This window comes from Phocoena phocoena, chromosome 8 (assembly GCF_963924675.1).
Source record: "Phocoena phocoena chromosome 8, mPhoPho1.1, whole genome shotgun sequence".
In the NCBI taxonomy this organism is placed as follows: Eukaryota; Metazoa; Chordata; class Mammalia; order Artiodactyla; family Phocoenidae; genus Phocoena; species Phocoena phocoena.
In genome coordinates this window covers 65,328,274-65,337,095 of record NC_089226.1, presented here as the reverse complement: position 1 = coordinate 65,337,095, position 8,822 = coordinate 65,328,274, and positions in this window count along the sequence as shown.

Sequence of the window (8,822 nt, the reverse complement as noted above, 5' to 3'; positions counted from 1 at the left end):
GGTCATATGGTATTTTTCTCTGACTTATTTCACTTAGCATAATGCCATCAAGGTCCATCCAAGTCGTTGCAAACAGCAAAATTTTTTTCTTTTTTATGGCTGAGTAGTATTCCAGTGTGTGTGTGTGTGTGTGTGTGTGTGTGTGTGTGTGTGTGTGTATAATCACATCTTCTTTATCCATTCACCTATTGATGAACACTTAGGTTGTTTTCATGTTTTGGCTATTGTAAATAATGCTGCATATTTACAATATAGGACATTTACAATATACAACATAGGGGGGACATATATCTTTTTAAATTAGTTTTCGTTTTCTTCTGATAAATACCCAGAAGTGGAATTCCTGGATCACACGGAAGTTCTATTTTTAATTATTTGAGGAACGTCCATACTGTTTCCATTTTTGTAAATAAGATGACAGACGTTAATTAGATTAATATGGTGATCATTTTGCAATATATACAAATTTCAAATCATTGTGTTGTACACCTGAAACTAGTATGATTATATATGTCAATTATACCTCCAAAAAAAACAACAACAAAAAAAAGGAAGGGGGCTTCCCTGGTGGCGCAGTGGTTGAGAGTCCGCCTGCCGATGCAGGGGATGCGGGTTCGTGCCCCGGTCCGGGAAGATCCCACATGCCGCGGAGCGGCTGGGCCCGTCAGCCATGGCTGCTGAGCCTGCGCGTCCAGAGCCTGTGCTCCGCAATGAGAGAGGCCACAACAGTGAGAGGCCCGCGTACCGCAAAAAAAAAAAAAAAAAAAAAGGAAGGCTGATTCTGACACGCAGGTTCCAGGTAATGGAAATGCTCTGAGTCCCCGAGGACAGCGTTAGCACAGCAAAGGCAACAGGTCAGTCAAGTGTCCTTTGTCAGAAGGGCCTTTCCCATCCTCAGAGGCATTCCCTGCTCCTCGGTCTTTTCTGTCATATCTAGGCTCCAAAATGTGGCCAGAAGGAGATGCACCTGAAGAAACTGCACTGTGGCTTCTGAGATCAGCAAAGCGGCTGGCAGAGAATGTTCCTGTTCTGCTGATCTGATGGCCCACCTGGGAGAAATATCCATATTAAGATGGAACTGATTCAAAAGTGCAAATGAGGATGTGCACTCAAAAGCACCAGTATAGCAAAACCTGAAGCGGGCAGTGAAACATTAGAGAAATCACTCTCCTCGTTAGGTTAAATCCTTCCATAAATAGCTCTCCAAGGGACCTTCTACCGATGGACTTGGGTTTAGTTATTGCTTGAAGTGAGTCACCATTTCGGAAATGATTACTAATGTCATTGGATTTGTCATTTGGGGATTAACTAAGTCACCCCAAGTTACATGTGACATATTGGAAAAAGTAGGGAGAGAGGAGACAAAAGACTTGGATTCTAGTTTGAACCTCACCCTTACTAGATTCTGAATCTCAGGCTCTTCACCTTTCCCGGGGGGATATCTGCCCTGCCTTCCTTAGTTATTCTAGTTCCTGGAGCTGCACATACAGCTCTCCCCTCCGAGAACACCCTCCTTTAACTTTCCACTCGGTGGGTCCTTTGAGTCACCTCAAGTCTCCCATCCTTCAGGAAACCTTGCCTTGATTTTGTTCTCCCTTCATTCCCAAAACCTGTGCAAACATCACTCCATTTGAGGACAGGAAAGACATTTCACCTCTGTGTTCTCAACGTCTAATATAATGCATTTCATACTTGTTGACTAAACTAATTGCAGTTCTTTTACAAACAGCACAGTGCTACATAAAATAATTACCCTTAAGTTGTTAATCACAAAGTTATTAAAAATACAAATAGATACTAGTGCCTTAGTTTTCTTGCATCTTTAAACATTGTTTTTCTTTTTAATTGAAGTATAGTTGATTTACAATACTGTGTTAGTTTCAGGTGTACAGCAAAGTGATTCCGTTATGTATATATGTGTATATATATATGTATTCTTTTCCACTATAGGTTATTACAAGATATTGAATATAGTTCCCCATGCTATACAGTAAATCCTGCTTGTTTATTTTATACATAGTAGTGTGTATCTTTTAATCCCATACTCTTAATTTATCCCTCCCTGTCTTTCCCCTTTGGTAACCATAGTTTGTTTTCTGTCTGTGAGTCTGTTTCTGGTTTGTAAATAAATTCATTTGTATTATTTTCTAGATTCCACACATAAGTGGTGTCATATGATATTTGTCTTTCTCTGTCTGACTTACTTCACTTAGTATGATAATCTCTAGGTCTACCAGTGTTGCTGCAAATGGCAATATTTCATTCATTTTTATGGCTGACTAGTATTCCATGGAATATACATACCACATCTTCTTTATCCATTCATCTGTTTATGGATATTCCGGTTGCTTCCATGTCTTGGCTATTGTAAATAGTTTCTTGCATCCTTAAAAACACTCCACAAAACTACAAAAAATTACAAAGCTTGAGAGGGGCCTTCAAGATGGTAGAGGAGTAAGATGTGGAGATCACCTTCCTCCCCACAAATACATCAGAAACACATCTACGTGTGGAACAACTCCTACAGAACACCTACTGGATGCTGGCAGGAGACCTCAGACTTCCCAAAAGGAAAGAAACTCCCCACGTACCTGGGTAGGGCAAAAGAAAAAAGAAAAAACAGAGACAAAAGAATAGGGACAGGACCTGCACCAGTGGGAGGAAGCCGTGAAGGAGGAAAGGTTTCCACACACTAGGAAGCCCCTTCGCGGGCGGAGACTGTGGGTGGCGGAGGGGGGTAGCTTTGGAGCCGCGGAGGAGAGCGCAGCAACAGGGGTGCGGAGGGCAAAGCGGAGAGATTCCCGCACAGGATCGGTGCCGACCAGCACTCACCAGCCCGAGAGGCTTGTCTGCTCACCCGCCGGGGTGGGCGGGACTGGGATCTGAGGCTCGGCCTTCGTAAGTCAGAGCCCAGGGATAAGACTGGGGTTGGCTGCGTAAACACAGCCTGAAGGGGCCTAGTGCGCCACAGCTAGCTGAGAGGGAGTCCGGGAAAAGGTCTGGACCTGCCGAAGAGGCAAGAGACTTCTTCCCTCTTTGTTTCCTGGTGCACGAGGAGACAGGATTCAGAGCACCGCTTAAAGGAGCTCCAGAGACGGGCGTGAGCCACGGCTAACAGCACGGACCCCAGAGACGGGCATGAGAGATGCTAAGGCTGCGGCTGCCACCACCAAGAAGCCTGTGTGCGAGCACAGGTCACTCTCCACACCCCGCTTTCGGGGAGTCTGTGCAGCCTGCCACTGCCAGGGTCCTGTGATCCAGGGACAATTCCCCCGGGAGAACACACGGCGGGCCTCAGGCTAGTGCAACGTCACGCCGGCCTCTGCCGCCACAGGCTCGCCCTGCATCCGTACCCCTCCCTCCCCCTGGCCTGAGTGAGCCAGAGCCCCCGAATCAGCTGCCCCGTCCTGTCTGAGCAAAGAACAGACGCCCACCGGCGACCTACATGCAGAGGCGGGGCCAAATCCAAAGCTGAACCCCGGGAGCTGCGTGAACAAAGAAGAGAAAGGGAAATTTCTCCCAGCAGCCTCAGGAGCAGCAGGTTAAATCTCCACAATCAACATGATGTACCCTGCATCCATGGAATACCTGAACAGACAACAAGTCATCCCAAATGGAGGAGGTGGACTTTGGGAGCAACTGTAGACTTGGGGTTTGTGTTCTGCATCTAATTTGTTTCTGGTTTTATGTGTATCTTAGTTTAGTATTTAGACTTTATTATCATTGATAGATTTGTTTATTAATTTGGTTGCTCTCTTCCTTTATATATATATATATATATATATATATATATATATATTTCCTTTTTCTCTTTTTGTGAGTGTGTATGTGTTTGCTTCTTTGTGTGATTTTGTCTGTATAGCTTTGCTTTTACCATTTGTCCTAGGGTTCTGTCTTCTTTTTTTTTTGCGGTACGCGGGCCCCTCACTGTTGTGGCCTCTCCCGTTGTGGAGCACAGGCTCCGGACGCGCAGGCTCAGCGGCCATGGCTCACAGGCCCAGCCACTCTGTGGCATGTGGGATCTTCCGGACCGGGGCACAAACCCCTGTCTCCTGCATCAGCAGGTGGACTCTCAACCACTGCGCCACCAGGGAAGCCCAAAATTTTTAATAATTAAAAAATTTTTTTATTTTAATAACTTTAATTTTTCTTCCTCTCTCCCTCCCTCTCTTTCTCTCTCTCTCTCACTCTTTCTTTTTTTTCTCCCTTTTCTTCTGAGCTGTGTGGCTAACAGGGTCTTGGTGCTCTGGCTGGGTGTCAGGCCTGTGCCTCTGAGGTGGGAGAGCCAAGTTCAGGACATTGGTCCACCAGAGACCTCCCAGCTCCAAGTAATATCAAACGGTGAAAGCTCTCCCAGAGATCTCCATCTCAACACTAAGACCCAGCTCCACTCAATGACCAGCAAGCTACAGTGCTGGACAACCTATGCCAAACAACTAGCAAGACAGAAACACAACCCCACCCATCAGCAGAGGCTGCCTAAAATCATAATAAGGTCACAGACACCCCCAAACACACCACCGGACACGGTCCTGCCCACCAGAAAGACAAGATCCAGCCTCATCCACCAGAACACAGGCACCAGTCCCCTCCAACAGGAAGCCTACACAACCCACTGAACCAACCTTAGCCACTGGGGGCAGACACCAAAAACAACAGGAACTATGAACCTGCAGCCTGTAAAAAGGAGACCCCAACTGCAGTAAGTTAAGCAAAATGAGAAGACAGAGAAACACAGGGCAGATGAAGGCGCAAGATAAAAAAAACACCAGACCAAACAAATGAAGAGGAAATAGGCAGTCTACCTGAAAAAGAATTCAGAGTAATGATAGTAAAGATGATCTAAAATCTTGGAGATAGAACGGAGGAAATACAAGAAGCATTTAACAAGGACCTATAAGAGCTAAAGAGCAAACAAACAATGATGAACAACACAATAAATGAAATTAAAAATTCTCTAGAAGGAATCAATAGCAGAATAACTGAGGCAGAAGAACGGATAAATGACCTGGAAGATAAAATAATGGAAATAACTACTGCAGAGCAGAATAAAGAAAAAAGAATGAAAAGAATTGAGGACAGTCTCAGAGACCTCTGGGACAACAATAAATGCACCGACATTCGAATTATAGGGGTCCCAGAAGAAGAGAAAAAGAAAGGGACTGAGAAGATATTTGAAGAGATTATAGTTGAAAACTTCCCTAATATGGGGAAGGAAATAGTCATCCAAGTCCAGGAAGCACAGAGAGTCCCATACAGGATAAACCCAAGGAGAAACATGCCAAGACACGTATTAATCAAACTGAAAAATTAAATACAAAGAAAAAATATTAAAAGCAGCAAGGGAAAAACAACAAATAACACACAAGGGAATCCCCATAAGGCTTACAGCTGATCTTTCAGCAGAAACTCTGCAAGCCAGAAGGGAGTGGCAGGACATATTTAAAGTGATGAAAGGGAAAAACCTACAACCAAGGTTACTCTACCCAGCAAGGATCTCATTCAGAATCGACGGAGAAATTAAAACCTTTACAGACAAGCAAAAGCTAAGAGAATTCAGCACCACCAAACCAGCTCTATAAAAAATGCTAAAGGAATTTCTCTAGGTAGGAAACACAAAAGAAGGAAAAGACCTACAATAACAAACCCAAAACAATTAAGAAAATGGTAATAGGAACATACATATTGATAACTACCTTAAATGTAAATGGATTAAATGTTCCAACCAAAAGACATAGACTGGCTGAATGGATACAAAAACAAGACCTGTATATATGCTGTCTACAAGAGACCCACTTCAGATCTAGGGACACATACAGACTGAAAGTGAGGGGATGGAAAAAGATATTCCATGCAAATGGAAATCAAAAGAAAGCTGGAGTAGCAATTCTCATATCAGACAAAATAGACTTTAAAATAAAGGCTATTACAAGAGACAAAGAAGGACACTACATAATGATAAAAGGATCAATCCAGGAAGAAGATATAACAATTGTAAATATCTATGCACCCAACATAGGAGCACCTCAATACATAAGGCAAATGCTAACAGCCATAAAAGGGGAAATTGACAATAACACAATAATAGTAGGGGACTTTAACACCCCACTTTCACCAATGGACAGAGATCATCCAAAATACAAATAAATAAGGAAACATGAGCTTTAAATGACACATTAAACAAGATGGACTTAATTGATATTTATAGGACATTCCATCCAAAAGCAACAGAATACACTTTCTTATCAAGTGCTCATGGAATATTCTCCAGGATAGATCATATCTTGGGTCACAAATCAAGCCTTGGTAAATTTAAGAAAATTGAAATCATATCAAGTATCTTTTCCAACCACAATGCTATGAGACTAAATATCAATTACAGGAAAAAATCTTACAAACACATGGAGGCTAAACAATACAATACTAGATAAGAGATCACTGAAGAAATCAAAGAGGAAATCAAAAAAATACCTAGACACAAATGACAACAAAAACAGGATGATCCAAAACCTATGGGATGCAGCAAAAACAGTTCTAAGAGGAAAGTTTATAGCAATACAATCCTACCCCAAGGAACAAGAAAAATCTCAAATAATCAACCTAACCTTACACCTAAAGGAACTAGATAAAGAAGAATAAAAGACCCCCAAAGTTAGCAGAAGGAAAGAAATCATAAAGATCAGATCAGAAATAAATGAAAAAGAAATGAAGGAAATGATAGCAAAGATCAATAAAACTAAAAGCTGGCTGAGAAGATAAACAAAATTGATAAACCATTAGCCAGACTCATCAAGAAAAAAAGGGAGAAGACTCAAATCAATAGAATTAGAAGTGAAAAAAGGAGAAGTAACAACTGACACTGCAGAAATACAAAGGATCATGAGAGATTGCTACAAGCAACTATATGCCAATGAAATGGACAACCTGGAAGAAATGGACAAATTCTTAGAAAAGCACAAACTTCCAAGACTGAACCAGGAAGAGAAAATATAAACAGACCAATCCCAACCACTGAAATTGAAACTGTGATTAAAATCTTCCAACAAACAAAAGCCCAGGACCAGATGGCTTCACAAGTGAATTCTGTCAAACATTTAGAGAAGACCTAACACCTATCCTCTCAAACTCTTCCAAAATATAGCCAAGGGAGGAACACTCCCAAACTCACTCTACGAGGCCACCATCACCCTGATACCAAAACTAAAGATGTCATAAAAAAAGAAAATTACAGACCAATATCACTGATGAATATAGATGCAAAAATCCTGAACAAAATACTAGCAAACAGAATCCAGCAGCACATTAAAATGACGATACACTATGATCAAGTGGGGTTTATCCCAGGAATGCAAGGATTCTTCAATATATGCAAATAAATCAATGTGATACACCATATTAACAAACTGAAGGAGAAAAACCATATGATCATCTCAATGGATACAGAAAAAGCTTTTGACAAAATTCAACACCCATTTATGATAAAAACCCTCCAGAAAGTAGGCATAGAGGGAACTTACCTCAGCATAATAAAGGCCATATATGACAAACCCACAGCCAACATCGTTCTCAATGGTGGAAAACTGAAACCATTTCCTCTAAGATCAGGAACAAGACAAGGTTGTCCACTCTCACCATTATTATTCAACATAGTTTTGGAAGTTTTAGCCGCAGCAATCAGAGAAGAAAAAGAAATAAAAGGAATCCAAATCGGAAAAGAAGAAGTAAAGCTGTCACTATTTGCAGGTGACATGATACTATACAGACATAATCCTAAAGATGCTACCAGAAAACTACTGGAACTAATCATTGAATTTGGTAGAGCAGAAGGATACAAAATTAGTGCACAGAAATCTCTTGCATTCCTATACACTAATGATGAAAAATCTGAAAGAGAAATTAAGGAAACACTCCCGTTTACCACTGCAACTAAAAGAATAAAATGCCTAGGAATAAACCTACCAAAGGAGACAAAAGACCTGTATGCAGAAAACTATAAGCGATTGATGAAAGAAATTAAAGATGATACCAAAAAAAGAGAGATGATACCAATAGATGAAGAGATATAACATGTTCTTGGATTGAAAGAATCAACATTGTGAAAATGACTATACTACCCAAAGCAATCTACAGATTCAATGCAATCCCTATCAAACTACCAATGGCATTTTTCACAGAACTACAACAAAAAATTTCACAATTTGTATGGAAATACAAAAGACCCTGAATAGCCAAAGCAATATTGAGAAAGAAAAACGGAGCTGGAGGAATCAGGCTCCCTGACTTCAGACTGTACTACAAAGCTACTACAAATCAAGACAGTATGGTATTGGCACAAAAACAGAAATACAGATCAATGGAACAGGATAGAAAGCCCAGAGATAAACCCACGCACATATGGTCACCTTATCTTTGATAAAGGAGGCAAGAACATACAGTGGAGAAAAGATAGCCTCTTCAATAAGTGGTGCTGGGAAAACTGGACAGTTATATGTTAAAGAATGAAATTAGAACACTCCCTAACACCATACACAAAGATGAACTCAAAATGGATTAAAGACCTAAATGTAAGGCTGGACACTATCAAACTCTTAGAGGAAAACATAGGCAGAACACTCTATGACATAAATCACAGCAAGATCCTTTTTGACCCACCTCCTAGAGAAATGGAAACAAAAATAAACAAATGGGACCTAATGCAACTTAAAAGCTTTTGCACAGCAAAGGAAAACATAAACAAGAGGAAAGGACAACCCTCAGAATGTGAGAAAATATTTGCAAATGAAGCAACTGACAAAGGATTAATCTCCAAAATTTACAAGCAG